The sequence below is a fragment of the Ziziphus jujuba genome, chromosome 1 (assembly GCF_031755915.1).
Source record: "Ziziphus jujuba cultivar Dongzao chromosome 1, ASM3175591v1".
Taxonomy (NCBI): domain Eukaryota; kingdom Viridiplantae; phylum Streptophyta; class Magnoliopsida; order Rosales; family Rhamnaceae; genus Ziziphus; species Ziziphus jujuba.
The window spans coordinates 3,127,946-3,144,935 of NC_083379.1; the positions used below are offsets into that span (position 1 = coordinate 3,127,946).

Sequence of the window (16,990 nt, forward strand, 5' to 3'; positions counted from 1 at the left end):
CAATTTAGTAGAAAAATAGAAGAAATGCTTGGAGCATGGCTTTAGCTTTATAGTATATTCTAAAATTATATTTGTAAAATATTTTTGTAAAAAGGGCAAATAAATTTGTAATTTTTTTTTTCTTTTAAGGAAGACTATGTTATGCAAATACAAAAAGAATATACATGTTGTATACAATGATTTACAATTTCTCTTTGTAACATGCTCATAGTAACTATATTTGGTCAACATACAGAAAATATACCGTCTCAAACAAGAGCATTAGATGGTTGTTTTGTTTCACCAAACACAAAGGCTATTTGTCAAAGTCAAGATTTGTTAAGAAGCTCACAAAGTTGCTCAAGAACCCTTTTTGAGTGATGCCACATATGGTATGATTATTTATTTATTTATTTAATTTACATTTTAGCAGTTTCAAAAGATAAAGATTTACTAATAGAAAATATCAATTTTGTGGCACTTTTGCAAAGAGAAGGAGGGCATTGCACATTTGTCAATAATACCAACTTCTCTCAAGGGAGTTTTGGATATGATAAATGCAACAAAGCATCTACACCATTAAATGCACTATCTTTTGGGAAGCACATAATAATAATGGATCTACCGTTGAAGGTTTTAATGCAATGTCAAATACTTCTTCAGATAAATATGTTTCTCAAGGTTTTTCAGAAAACACATGCAACTTAAATAATGGTACGGCGCTTTATAAAAAAAAAAAATTCAGTTATTTAAATTAATACTATTAATTTACTTTTTTAGTTAAATCCATAATTATTGTTCCAGAAGTGATCATGGAAATAGATTTGCCAGTACATAATTTTCAATCAAATATTATTGGTGTATTCTAACCTTTTAAAGTACATTAGTTAATTATTTTAATTTTTTTAATTTAAAACTATATGATTATTTATTTAGTCTCATTAGTTTGCTATGTTGTAGGTAATGAAAATCCTATCAATTCTGATTTCACAAGGAGTGGTGATTGCGGATATGATGGTACAATTATTGTTATACAGAATTCCAATTGTCATAAGCAAATGTACTATTATAATTTGATTATTTACTAATTGTTTTATCTTTTTTTCGGGGATGAAGTGGAATGCGGTGACTTCTCAACTATGGGTATATTTTTAGGATTTTATTGTTTTTATTTCAAAATTGCTTATATTGCTTATATTGCTTATATGTGAATTTTAATAGTATTCACCCTTTATGAATTTAATGCAGACTATTAGGATATCGGAGATCCTTGCAATAAATGTGAATTTTGTGGTGCATTATTTTGGTATGATGAAAGGGTTAGAAAGGATTACAATTCATCAAAACCAAAATTCTGTTTGTGTTGTATGCAAGGGAACGTAGAGCTTCCAATGATGCAAGACCCTCCTTAAATTCTTAAGTATCTACTTTATGGTGCAGACGACAAAAGCAAGCATTTCCTTGAAAATATTCGGCATACAACAGCATTTTTTCTTTTACATCCATGGGAGGAAAGATCTATTCAAGTGTAAATCGTGGATGAGGGCCTCCTGTATTTAGGTTACATGGTTAAAATTACCATAAGATTGGAATTTTATTGCCGCCAAAAGGTTCACTGCCAAAGTTTGCGCAATTGTATATTTATGACACTAAAAATGAAATATCAAATAGAATACAAGCTGTCAGGTAATCAGTGTTTTCCGAAATTTTTGTTTTGCATACTAATATATATAACTACTTATGCTAACAATGATTGTTATTTTTATATATGTATCAGCCAAAATTTCGACATCAAAAAACTGCACACTGAGATTGTTCATGACTTGAAGATGATGCTTGATGAGCATAATGTTTTAGTTAAGTCATTTAGAATGGTAAGGGATACAATTCGACAACATGGCTCCTCAAATTTGAAGTTCAGACTCATTGCAAGGAGAGAAGGAAACGGAAGGATGTACAATTTACCAACTATAGCAGAAGTTGCAACTTTGGTAGTTGGCGACTTTGAAACATCTCCGGCTGATAGAGACATTATAGTTGAAACTCAAACTGAAGAGTTGAAACGGATCAACGAATTAAACGCTTCATATCTTGGACCTCAATTACCCTTTGGTTTTTCCATATGGCCAGGATGGATATCGAGAGGATGTTCCACTAAAGCAGTCAAACACAAAATCATCTGCTAGAAGGAAATGGTTAAGCATGAGAGAATTCTTTGTCTATAGATTGCAAGAAAGAGATAATGAGTCCCCAAATATTTTATTCTTAAAAAGATTGTTCCAATAATTTTTAGTTGATGCATATACGATGGTTGAATCATCGCGTCTATCATATATACGTACCATAAAAAAGAATTGAGATACGAAATGTATAGAGGTTTGGCGGAAGCAATTTTAAGAGGAGAAACAGATGTTTCTTCACAAAGAAAACGTGTTAAATTGCCTTCTTCTTTTTATCACACTTACATGTAGTCCAAAATGGCCAGAGGTTGTTCGTTTTGTAGAAAGTAGAGGTTTAAAACCTGAAGACCGGCTAGATATACTTTGTAAGTATTCAAAGTCAAGCAAGATCAGTTGGTAAAAGATCTTAGACAAAACAAGATATTTGGAAAAGTCAAAGCACGTAATTTTTCATATTTATTTCATGAATGTTTTTTTATAAATTGCATCCTTTAAATAATATTATTTAACTAATATAAATATAATCTTACAACAATATATATATATATATATAATTGATGATATATGTTTGCTATCATAATTTTAATATTAAAATACGTTGCTCCAATAATATACACCGTTGAGTTCCAAAAACATGGATTGCCACATGCACATACACTGCTTTTTTTATATCAAGAAGACAAATGTCCAACAGGTGAAGATATTGATAAGATCATTTCAGTCGAAATTCCCGATGAAGCAAATGATCCAGAATACTATGTTGTAATTAAAAATTTGATGATGCATGGCCATGCGGCAGCTTAAGAAAAAATTCTCCATGTATAATGGATGGAAGATGTACAAAATATTTCCCCAAAAGGTATGTTTATTGCACTACAATTGATGAAGATGGATATCCAATTTATAGAAGGAGAGACAACGGAAGAAAAATTGAAAAGAATGGAATTGCCTTGGATAATAGATATGTCGTTCCGCATAATCGTTACTTACTTTTGAAGTATGGTGCTCATATGAATGTTGAGTGGTGTAATCAGTCAAGATGTATTAAGTATCTTTTTAAATATGTCAATAAAAGACATGATTGGGTCACCGCAACTTTTTATGGAAGCGTGATACGAACCTAGGACGACCTGCTCCTAAACCCGTATTATATTAGCTCGGATCTTTAATTAAGTTCAAGTTCTAATGGAATGGACCTCAACCCCTAACCAACCTGTGGTTAGAAACCTTGGAATAATGTAGACGCCACAATAGGGGATGGAAAACCTATTGATAAGTCAAGCTAAAACAACCAATTCTCTAATGGTGTTTTAGGTGTTCTCAAAGAACAAAGAGATAATTAATCTCACAAGTATTTTCTTAATCAAATCAAAGTTTAAAGTTATCTTATTAATGAAAAATAAGCCTTTAAATAGGCTTTGAAAGAAACAAAATAAACCCTAAAAACCCTAGGAAAAACCGGCCACTCAATGAAGAATTCTACCTTGGCCGAAACTTTCCTTTTCCTAATCTAATTTGGATTAATTAATTCCTTTATTTTGAATTAGGAATTAATTAATTTACAAAGAAAATAATAAAATAATAACTTTCCTAATCTTATTTGTCCAGAAAATAAATAAATAGAAACTAAAAATAATGGTAGTTTCCTAAAATAAAAAGTAGAATAAAATTAGGAAACTAAAATACTAACTTTTTGACTACATTGACTTTGACCAATTCTTTGACCCAAGTGACCTCCAAATCAGCTTCAATATGCTTTGTAGGATGCCAAATAAGCTTATTGTGAAGTTCCCCACGTTGCCCTTGCTTGGAAGTAAGAGAAAAGGCTAATACAGTAAAATACAGTAAAGCCCGCGAAGAATACAGCAAATCCGGCCTTTCCTTCTCCTTGTGCGCAAACCTCCTTGTTGGTCGGCTTTGAAGCTGCTTTGGCTAGTTTCTATGACTCATCCTCCATATAAATTAAACCCATAAAGATGGGGTTCCAATTCATACAACCCGGCCTCTTTATTGTTACCAAAAACGTCACCCGACCCCGTTTTGGCTTCTATTGCTTGTATGAGTAAAACAGGCCTTTGTTCTTTAGATATGGTCAACCCCTCTTGACTATGACTTATTCCTTGTATGAAGACAGCAAGATTGTCCTTGAACTTCTTGGCTTGGGCCCTAGTGATCAGCCCCACCTTCATTTGTAATGGGTCAGCACCCGAGCGGGTTGTTGGTCGAGCTGTCTCGGGTGGATTCGCATCAAAGCGCTAATGATAGTAATGTGCATGGTCACATAGATGAAATAATATGTACTATGATTGCAGGTATATTTCACCATGCGAGGCAGATTGGAGAATTTTTGGTTTTGATATTCATTATAGAGATCCTGCGGTTGAGCGATTGAATTTCCATCTTCCCAATGAGAAAAACATAATATTTCTAGACACTGATTCGATTGATGCTATCATAAATCGAAATACCGTGAGCAAATTGATGTTTTCAGCTTTGATGATGTAAATAAAAAATATGTTGAAGCGAGGGAGTTGACTTATGCAGAGTTTCCTACTAGATTTGTATGGAAGAGTTCAGAAAGGGAGTGGCATCCAAGGAAGCGTGGATTTGCAATTGGATGAATGTTTTTTGTGCCTCCAAGATGCGGTGACATGTACTATTTGAGAATACTTCTTAACATAGTTCGGGGATCAAGAAATTTTGAAGAAATAGTGAATATAAATGGCATTCAATATAATTCTTTGAGAGATGCTTACTATGCACTTGGTTTGTTAGATGATGATAAAGAATATTTTGATGGTATAGCTGAAGCAAGCCATTGAGGATCTGCATATTATTTGAGAAATCTATTTGCAACTTTGTTGCTGTCAGATTCGTTAACGAGGCCTGAATTTGTTTGGGAACAAAGTTGGCGGTATCTATCAGATGATATACTCTACAGACAATGCAACATGCTCCATCATCAAGGTTTTATATGTTCTTTAATGTTTTTATTTACATAATAATAATGATTAGTATAATTTAATTGTTTATTTATTCTACTTGACAGATTTGCATCTAACTAACGAAGAGATAAAAAATTACACTTTTCTAGAGATTGAGAAGATCTTACGGAGCAGTGGAAAAAGTCTTCGTATTTTCCAATGATGCATTTCCTTGGTACCATTGATGTTTCTTGCTGCCAAAATAGGCTTATACAGGACGAGCTGCGTTATGATAGAATTGCTTTGGCTGAAGACCATAATAAGTTTGTATCAAATCTCACAGTTGAATAAAAAAGTGTTTATGAAACAATTATGGGTGCTGTTGAAGGTATCAAATCTGGTATATTCTTTGTGTATGGATATAGAGGTACTGGGAAAACTTTTATCTAGAAAACTCTATCAGTAGCATTGATATCAAAGGGAAAAATTGTGTTGACTGTAGCATCGAGTGGTATAGCATTTCTTTTTCTAACAGGAGGTAGGACAGCACATTCAAGGTTTGCTATACCTCTTGCTCCAAATGAAGATTCAACTTGCAACATTAAACAAGGTAGTCCACTTGCTGAGTTGATTGTCAAAACCGAACTTATCATTTGGTGTAACACCCCGTCCCAAAGTACAACGGAAATTTTCCAACTTTGACCGAGGTTGACCGTTGACCGAAGGGGTCAAACGTTGACTTTTTGACTCGGATGGAATTCTAGGATGAATGAGGTACCGTTACGAAGTACACATTGGCACGAGTTTGTAGACTAGTAGTGCGTCGAAAACGGAGCTACGGTTTGAAAGTTATGGGGAAAACAAGTCGGGATTCAAACTGTCGAAAAGGTGCCTAGAGTTGACTTTTTATGGTTGTAGAATTTTGTTTTGACTTTCACGTGGTTGTAAAGTACTCGTCGATATGAGTTCCTAGACTAGCGGCACTCTTAAATTGGACATCTAGTTAAAAAGTTATGGACGTGTGAAGTTTCCGACTACCGTAATATTTTAATATTTTTGAATCGGTGAACAGTGAAATGCCACGTGTCGACGTCTGAGAGGTCCACGTGGGTGAACAGTGTCACCCATGGTGGCTTTTATTTTGGCAAAATGGTGGGTGGCCACATGTGCCAGCCACCCCTCACCACCTCCTCAATTCCGACCGACCACCCAAATTTCACGGCCAACAGGCCGGCGACGGCCATTTTTCCCCTCCACCACCGGCCACCCCAAGCCACACACGGCGGCCACCGATGAAGCCCAGTTCCCAGCGACCCCGAACTCCAAGTTTCCCGGCCAGACGCCACCGGATGCGCCCAGATCGGGCCGGTGAAGTCGGCAGCGGCGGGTTAAGTTTTTCCGGCGATTCTCGCCGTTTTCGGCCAACCCAGCTCACTCCATACCTCTATCCCACCATTTTCGACCCTTCTGAGTCCATTTCAGGGGCTAGGTTGCCTAAAATCCCCACCGTTTGAGAGATCCCTCAAGTTTAAATTCGGCCAAAGCTTTCCGGCCAAATTCCGGCCACCGCCGGTTGAATTGAGCTCAATGGAGGTCGGTAATGTGATCCTTATCTCACAAGCTTTCCATAGACTTATAATTTGTCAATTTTGGTTAACGTTTGTGTTTAACCCCCGGGTACCGAATATTATTTACCCGAATAAAATATTAATTTATTTGACTGTGTGTGAATTATTGTTCTAGGAGCACGTGTGTGTCGTAGAATTGATCCGATGGAGGATCTTAGGTTAATTGCGTGCTCCAGGTGAGTGACCCACCTTGAAAACTATTTTGGGGTAATTAATTATATTTATTTGGTGTTAAATTGATATCTGGAATTACGCTTATATGGTGGAAATTTAATTATAATTGTGGAAAAATATTATTTTATAAGTACGTATATGTTTATTTGTGCCAAACGGAATTTTGGGTTATTAAGAAATCCCCAATTTTTATTATTGTGATTTAATTGTATTTATTACACATGAGCAAAGTATTTTCATTAATTAATTGTGTTTGGATTTTTATATTATTTGTTTTGGGCACAATTGGTTTAAATATTTTAAGGAAAATATTTGTTTGGATTGGTGGTTTTAAATATGATAATTATGCCCGTGGAATATTATTTGATGGACTTTGTGCTACGAGAAAAATTATTTGTATATCGTTATCGATGGTTTCGTACCGGAAATGTTAAAGGAAAATGTGGGATGGTGAATTTGAAAACTGGTATATTTCCCACGGTGATTTTTGGAAAATCGGTACGGTAATAATTAATTTAATAGTTGGTTTTAGACGCACTCATACAGTATTGGTGTTCTGGTTGTATATGTGGATTAGCGCGCAAGTTATTATGTCTCCCGTGAGTTGCCATTGGATCGAGGGCAGGCAAGTCTTATATATTGCGCATCAGCTGTCCCCCTCCGTGGCCGGGATGACGGTTTCAGCAGCGGCGCTGTCGGGACGCCGAAGCACCGTATGCAAGTTTCTCTCTTTAACCTCCTCACCAGTCGGTGCTCGGGACGCTGGATATCGGAGGGCATCACTGGTATATGGTGTGGTGCGTCAAGTATAAAATTTCGGATAGAAATTTCAAACCCTAAAGTGTTCAAAAATTATTTATTATATTTTATTACATTTTATTTATATTTGGGTTATTTAATTATTATTTATTAAATTAATTGATCTCTTGGTTTTCGGAAAATACAAATAACGGGTTTTGTGAAAATGTTTTAAAAGGGAAACATTTCCAACGGAGTGAATAGTGAGGGTTTTGAGAGAAAATATTACTTTCAAATGTTTATCATTTATTTATTTATTTAATTGTTGGTATTGAGTAATTAAATTCCTTTTATTGTTATATTATTAATATTAAAAGTGTACAGTAGATAAGGTCACTCACTGAGATGATTAGCATCTCATATTTTTAAATGTCGTTCCCCTAGGTCCAGGTTGGGAGACGTTGATCGTCCGGAGAGAGCCCGACGTCTCAGTTGAGTGCCGAAAGTCCAAGAAGTATTTCTTCCCTTTTTCCTCTTCATCTTGTATTACTTCTTTATCTGTCATCGTATTAATTTCATATTTATTTGTATAATGCTCTGCATATTGTATTGGACATTTATTATTAATTATGCACTGATTACTGTTATTCATTTGTAGTGCTGTAAAGTTGTGGAATCAAATTGTAGTAACGTGGGAGGAATAAGGAGATGTTTACAGAAGTGTGTTTTCAGTGCAGGAAATTTTTGGTTAGTCCTACCCTTAGGGGAGGTGCTGCCGGATTTTCCGTTGGAAGGTTCGGTGGTATTTCCCTGGGATCAGGGCTTGTCTAGGGTTCCGGTGAGGAATTTTAGATGGGCCCTGACATTTGGGATGAAGCACCTATGATGAATAGATATTTTTTTGAAGTGTTGGACAGGACTATGAGGGATATTTTAAGATTTAGCAATCCACTAAGTTTGGAGCAATCTTTCGGAGGTAAAACGGTTGTGTTTGGAGGAGATTTCAGACAAATTTGCCTGTTATCCCAAAAAGAAGTAGGCAAGACATTGTTCTTGCAACTTTAAACTCATCATATTTGTGGAAATATTGTAAAGTTTTGAAGTTGACAAAGAACATGAGACTTCAAAGTATTGACTCGGACATTGACAAGGATGAATTGAAGGCTTTTTCAGAATGGATATCAAGTAGTGGAGATGGAACAACTGGCGGTCTGAATGATGGTCATGCAATGATTGATATACCTGATGATCTTTTGATAAAGGATACAGAAGATTCAGCTGCATCTATTGTAAATAGCACGTATCCTTTAGGAAGCAATGCCGGGGTTTAAAGTTTTTATTCCAAAAATGACTTTAACTTCATCGGACCCAAGGTTGCCTTTTAAGTTTAAAATAAGACAATATCCTTTGGTTGTATCACATGCTATGACTATTAATAAGAGCCAAGGTCAACCTTTTTCGCATGTCAAAGTTTTTCCTAAAAAACCAGTTTTCAGTCATGGACAGTTATATGTTGTAGTCTCCAGAGTTATTTTGTGTTCTTACTCTAAGGTCAAATCAATAATTGCACCGATCAAAACAGTCAAATTTATTTTGTGTTAAAGATTGATAATGGATGCACAGTCCAAAAAAGAAGCAAGAATGAAAAGAATATAGATCAGATCTCAAAAGCGCCAAAGATCACATTGTACATATGATGGTTAGTTTTTTTTTTCATTATTTTTTTATTAATCCAATCTTTAAATTCTTGGAAGCTTTTGTTAAATAGATATACATATATATATATATATATTTATTTATTTATTTATTATATACTTTGTAATTTTATATTTAGACTATTATTTTGTATTTTAAATATACATCATTATTATTATTATTAGAATTTATTATGTAACATAAATAATTAGTCAAAAAAATGAGAATACAATTTAGTAGAAAAATAGAAGAAATGCTTGGAGCATGGCTTTAGCTTTATAGTATATTCCAAAATTATATTTATCAAACACTTTTGTAAAAAGGACAAATAAATTTGTAATTTTTTTTTTCTTTTAAGGAAGACTATGTTATGCAAATACAAAAAGAATATACATGTTGTATACAATGATTTACAATTTCTCCTTGTAACATGCTCATAGTAACTATATTTGGACAACATACAGAAAATATACCATCTCAAACAAGAGCATAAGATGGTCGTTTTGTTTCACCAAACACAAAGGCTATTTGTCAAAGTCAAGATTTGTTAAGAAGCTCACAAAGTTGCCCAAGAACCCCTTTAAGTGATGTCACATATGGTATATTTATTTATTTAATTTACATTTTAGCAGTTTCAAAAGATAAAGATTTACTAATAGAAAATATCAATTTTGTGGCACTTTTGCAAAGAGAAGGAGGGCATTGCACATTTGTCAATAATACCAACTTCTCTCAAGGGAGTTTTGGATATGATAAATGCAACAAAGCATCTACACCATTAAATGCACTATCTTCTGGGAAGCACATAATAATAATGGATACCGTTGAAGGTTTTACTGCAATGTCAAATACTTCTTTAGATAAACATGTTTCTAAAGGTTTTTCAAAAAACGCATGCAACTTAAATAATGGTACGGTGCTTTATGAAAAAAAAATTCGGTTATTTAAATTAATACTATTAATTGACTTTTTTAGTCAAATCCATAATTATTGTTTCAGAAGTGATCGTGGAAATAGATTTGCCAGTACATAATATTCAATCGAATATTATTGGTGTATTATAACCTTTTAAAGTACATTAGTTACTTATTTTAATTTTTTTAATTTAAAACTATATGATTATTTATTTAGTCTCATTAGTTTGCTATGTTGTAGGTAATGAAAATCCTATAAATTCTGATGTCACAAGGAGTGGTGATTGCAAATATGATGGTACAATTATTATTATACAGAATTCCAATTGTCATAAGCAAATGTACTATTATAATTTGATTACTTACTAATTGTTGTACCTTTTTTTAGGGGATGAAGTGGAATGCGGTGACTTCTCAACTATGGGTATGTTTTTAGGATTTTATTGTTTTTATTTCAAAATTGCTTATATGTGAATTTTAATAGTATTTACCCTTTATGAATTTAATGCAGACCATTGAGATATCGGAGATCCTTGCAATAAATGTGAATTTTGTGGTGCATTATTTTGGTATGATGAAAGAGTTAGAAAGGATTACAATTCATCAAAATCAAAATTCTCTTTGTGTTGTATGCAAGGGAAAGGGGAGCTTCCAATGTTGCAAGACCCTCCTTAAATTCTTAAGTATCAACTTTATGGTGCAGACGACAAAAGCAAGCATTTTCTTGAAAATATTCGGTCATACAACAGCATGTTTTCTCTTACATCCATGGGAGGAAAGATCGATTCGAGTGTAAATCATGGGTGCTGTTGAAGGTGTCAAATTTGGTATATTCTTTGTGTATGGATATAGAGGTACTAGGAAAAATTTTATCTAGAAAACTCTATCAGCAGCATTGAGATCGAAGGGGAAAATTGTGTTGACTGTAGCATCGAGTGGTATAGCATCTCCTCTTCTGCCAGCAGGTAGGACAGCACATTCAAGGTTTGCTATGCCTCTTGCTCTAAATGAAGATTCAACTTGCAACATTAAGGAAGGTAGTCCACTTGCTGAGTTAATTGTCAAAACCGAACTTATCATTTGGGGTGAAGCACCTATGATGAATAGATATTATTTTGAAGCGTTGGATAGGACTATGAGAGATATTTTAAGATTTAGCAATCTAATAAGTTTGGAGCAACCTTTTGTAGGTAATACTGTTGTGTTTGGAGGAGCTTTCAAACAAATTTTGCCTGTTATCCCAAAAGGAAGTAGGCAAGACATTAGTCTCCCAACTTTAAACTCATCATATTCGTGAAAATATTGTAAGGTTTTGAAGTTGACAAAGAACATGAGACTTCAAAGTATTGACTCGGACATTGACAAGGATGAATTGAAGGCTTTTTCAGAATGGATATCAAGTAGTGGAGATGGAATAATTGGCAGTCCGAATGATGGTCATGCAATGATTGATATACCTGATGATCTTTTGATAAAGGATACAGATGATTCAGCTGCATCTATTATAAATAGCACGTATCATTCTTTCTCAGAGAATATTAATGACCCATCATATTTGCAAGAAAGAGCCATACTTGCTCCAACCCTTGACATTGTTGAATCCATAAATGACTACGTGAGTTCCTTAATCGAACTGAGGAAAATACATATTTATGTTCTGATGCAACTTGTAGATTTGATTCGAACATTGATCTTATAGGAGATCTTCAAACACCTGAATTTTTGAATGCTATAAAATGCTCCGGGATACCTAATCATCAGTTGAAATTGAAGGTCGATGTCCCTGTTATGCTATTAAGAAGTGTCGATCATTCTTTGAGGTTGTGTAATGGGACTAGATTGGTCATTACAAGGCTTGGCAATCATGTTCTCGAAGTGAAAAGTTATTTTAGGAAGCAATGCTGAGGTTTAAAGTTTTTATTTCAAAAATGACTTTAACTCCATCGGATGCAAGGTTTCCTTTTAAGTTTAAAAGAAGACAATATCCTTTGGTTGTATCACATGTTATGACTATTAATAAGAGCCAAGGTTGACCTCTTTTGCATCTCGAACTTTTTCTTAAAAGACCAGTTTTCAGTCATGGACAGTTATATGTTGTAGTCTCCAGAGTTACAACTAGAAAATGATTGAAGATATTAATTTGTGATAAAGATGGAAAACCTACCAATTCAACCACTAATGTGGTCTTTGAAAAAGTTTTTGAAAATTTAAATTAATTATGTTGAATTGAAAATTTTAGTTTAATATTATTTTTATGATACTTTATATATGATTTGATTATAATTCATTTTTACATTTACTATCAAAATAATATATAACAATTGTATATACCGTGCATCGTACGGGTACGTATCTAGTTGAAATTCATAGAACCTAATTAAGCAAGCAAATCCACCACTTGCCCCTTAACCCCACCCCCCCAAAAAAAACAAAAAAAAAAAAATCTTTCTACTTAGGATCAATTCCAGGACAATGCTCAAAAGGGAAAAAATAAATGGAATAACAAAGATTGACCTTAGGGGGCAAAAAAAAAAAACAAAAAAAAAAAAAAAGAGAATGAACATACTAAAGACAAAAATTCAAAAAATCAAAAATCAAAAATCAAAAAAGATTTTTAGCTATGATTTTTTGAAAAATCATCATCAAAAGGGAAAAAAGCCAACACTAGAATCTATAAGCCTTCATTTAGAACATTCCAAGGACAAGTAAAGAAACACGAAAAGGAATTTTGTTTTATGAAAGAAAAATCCACTTATAGGAAATTCTTATTTGTATATTCTTATTCTAAAATTATATTTCTATGTTTGGTCTAACCAAACCTCTATATTTGGAGTCTAGAATCCAATAAAGTTAAAAAATTTATAAAAATTAAAAGTCCTCGTACGTTTTTCATGAAGATGAATATATATATATATATATATATATATTTTAACAAGACAATGTTAAATATTTTCCTTAACCTTATAATATTATTTTTGACGTTTTCCACCTAATGCATGTTTACATTGCATTGGCCATATATGTTTACCCTATATAAACACACGATGTTACAGCAAGAAAAATTTCGCTCCATTTGTTTAGTTTATTAGCGCGCACAGTGATTACTGCATCCACCAGCTTACATCATTCAAGCATCTTTTATGTGTAGCAAAATTTATAAAATGAAGGGGGGGGGGGGGGGGGGGGGGAAATGAGGTCTCTAATGCGTTACAAACAGATGAACTAATTTGAAGCAAACAAGCGCCCATAACTTTCAGGACCGTCATTCTCGCAAAAAATGAAAATGTTCCCTGAAAATCCCGCAATCATTAGCGACACAAGCTAAGCATCATCTTCATCTGCATGTTATTGAAATTATTAAACTCTCAATGCTTGAGAGAACATTTTATTCCAAATGTATCAAATAAACAAATAATTTCATACATATATATGAAGCAAATATGTAACACATTAAATATAAATAGCATTTATATGAACAAACATACATCTCTAATTAATATAGACAAGTATTCTTACCAACGTAAAGTGGGATAGAGTAAATAGAACATTGTGTAAAGAGTCTTAATAAAGGGTAGAGTCAAATTATTAGACAATATACCAATTTGACACAGCAAAAAGAAAAATCTTTCCAATTAACAATTTTAATAATTGGCAAAGATGAGATGCTAGAAAGAACACTTAACAATAACGAATAAATAAATAATAAATAGCAAAACAAGGAAAAAGATTCAAGTTAGAGTAAATATGCTTGAGTTCTGGGTTCAAGATAACCGAAAAATAGCGTCCAAATCTTAAAGACCACCTACTCTGGCAATCCACTCATCTTAAAACCATTAGTGTTGCATCTGTTATGTTTTTCAACTTGCACAATACCACATGCTAAAATCCAACCTCTAAAATGGAAAAACACCTTAGTGTTATCCCCCATAGTTTCATACAAGCAAAGAGGATTTGAAAGCAACCATGGAAACCACAAGTATTGCCAGACACAATACTACATGGCAAGCCCATCAAGTACTCGAGCAGAGACCACTTTAACCTCATATCATCACATGCTAATAGGATACTCCTACATCAGGAGTATTGGATCCTTACCAATGTGGCAAGGTCAAATCAAGGATAGAATCCCCTTGATCCACTTTATAGTGAAAGATCCATAGACATTGGGTGAGACAAAGGGAAGAAGGTGAAGAGGAATAAGAAGATTGAATTGAAGAAGTAAACATTTTATAGAGAAAACAACTGGCATGTACTCAAAACATGTTCTCTAGTTTAAAACCACAATAATGTAGTTTAAAAAGTTTTTAAAAATAAAGGGAAAAAAAGAAAGTACAAAGCCAAACAAGAGCTAAATAACCTATAAAAAATAAATATTAAAAATTAGTATAATCAACTTCATTTTTGTAACTTGGAAAGCATGGTGGAACATGTCCACTTCATACATTAGGTTTCCAGAATATTAAAACGACACCAAGTGAGAACCACCAAAAGAATATAGTTACAGTTTCCCAGAGAACTTCCTGCAATAAAACCAGCATGATGGACAGCAGACTAGCTTACTAAGAGCAAGTCTCAGAAGATCACGTAGAAAATAAGGGCAACACAATGTCCAAGCACAAATTTCGCTTACAATACGGTCAGACAGTGATAACAAGTAGGTGAAGACCAAAATCAAAAAGAGAAAAACAATTGATGAGTGATCAACCAACTCTGTCAATGCCTAATCTCAAACTTAAATAATCATCAATCATTGCTCAAAATTCAAGTTAAGGCTTTGCTTCCCTTTATTATTTGTGATACTAATTTCAATAAACTCAATCTCAAAGTCCCTCGGCTTTCACTTCAAATGACAATTCAATATCTACTATTTGATCGGTATTGCCCAACTCTAGAATTAATATCCATCTCTAATCCTAAAATTATTACTTGAAAACCAAAATAGTTAAGACTTCCAAAGAAAAAACATGGGGTAGTTGCAAAAGAAACACTAAAAACTAGTATGAATTGTATCGTAATAACTAAAAAGTAATAGAATAGTTACGAAAACGAAAATAATAGGAAATGGAAGAGTCAATTTACGTTGCTTAAATTTTCTAACCCCAACCCACATCGTAAATAAGCATGGCACAAAGGAGAAGAAGGACATCTAGGTCCTTCAAATACAAATTCCTGCAAATTGCGCTACCCTATATGAATCCAATCTTGATCATACAAAAAATAGTTAAAAAATTTGAGCGAAAAAGGAACTAATTTTGAATAGGAAAGAGAAAATTGACTACCGAAATAGCGACGCTCATTGGCAGCTTTGGCCTTCTCGAGCATCTTATCGAGGTTTTCCTGCAGCTTGGCATCCCATTTCACCAGCTGGTTTACGAACACTGCCCCAAGTCCCATCCCCAGCACGTGCTAAGGATCTGAATTAGATAAACACCAAAATTTCAAGAATAAATTCAAAAATGAGAGAAATTTTAAACCCAAAAAAAAAAAAAGATTCTAAGGAAACAAACAGGGATAATTAGGGTTAGAAAAAAAAATTTGAGGGTAAATCGTACGGCGCATGTAAGGTAGCTTGCGGAGGGCATTGGAATACATCTGCATTCCTAATCCGAGCAGAGCTCCGATCACCGTCGAACTTAGCAGCATCGTTTCCCTTTTTTTTTTTTTGCCCCCCCGATTTCCCGCTTCTTCGCTCCAATCCAACACTCCTCGACCTTCTTCTTCAGTCTCTTTCTATTTATATATATATATATATATATATACAGAGAGGCTAGCTTGAGGACCGACCGCATGGGTTATATGCGGACCAAACATGTGATGAAATTTCCTGCCCTTCGATTTGCACTGCTGGCATTTACGGCCCAACTTCAAAGCAACTCTCACGTGAGAATGGCTGGCCAAATTTCCTCTGAGCCCTTCCCTTTCACATTCTCGCTCTCACCAGCTCGAAAGGACTTTGGCAAAATTTCCAATCGCACCAGCAGCAACCAGCATTGCCATCCTTGCAAACCCACTAGATCGCACCACCATTGCCACAGCATTGCCATCTTGCAAATGCACTAGCTCGCACCACGATTGCCACCCTTCTCTGTACCCACCAGCTCATAATCTTCTACTCTACATGTCTGTATTCTGGCTCTTCGTATCTGTGAGTGAGTGAGTTTATGTTTTGTAATTTTTTTTTTCGTTCTGTTTTTTATGTTGGTGATTTTATGTAGTCTTGCATAGTTGAAATTGTTAAATGTGGGATTGTGATTTGGGTTGAGAAATAACTTGAACGAAGGCCAATCTTCATGATGATTTTCGAAAATTTAGAAAATGATACTTTTCGCAGAAAAAGCATGAATGTATGCATGTTGTTTTTCTTTCCTGGTGTATAAATACCACTGTTCACGCATACTGTTCATTGTGTAATAATCAATTCACTTAGTATATCATAATACTAACACAAAAGAGATATTTACACCACTTGTTTTTTGAGTATACGAATGGCCAATCCATGCATGCTGTACAAGAGAAAATAAGTTTGTTATAATTGGAACACAAAGTAATTTTATTCTGTAATTCCTATATCTACACACACACACACATACACACACACACACACAAAGACATATGTATATATATCCTATTGTGTTTTGTTTCCAAAACTGCTTAGTTTAGTCTTGAATAAGAACTTTGAATAATTATAATCCCCTTAATATGCATAAAACATAGAGTTAATAGATTAAATTGATATCATTGCTTTCTATTTTTATTCT

The 16,990-nt window shown here is 34.0% G+C and overlaps 1 pseudogene; it reads left to right on the forward strand.

The window, feature by feature from the left end:
- Window positions 1–11,562: 11,562 nt before the first annotated feature.
- On the forward strand, window positions 11,563–12,448 carry LOC132799285 (uncharacterized; annotated as a pseudogene).
- The last annotated feature ends 4,542 nt before the right edge of the window (window positions 12,449–16,990 follow it).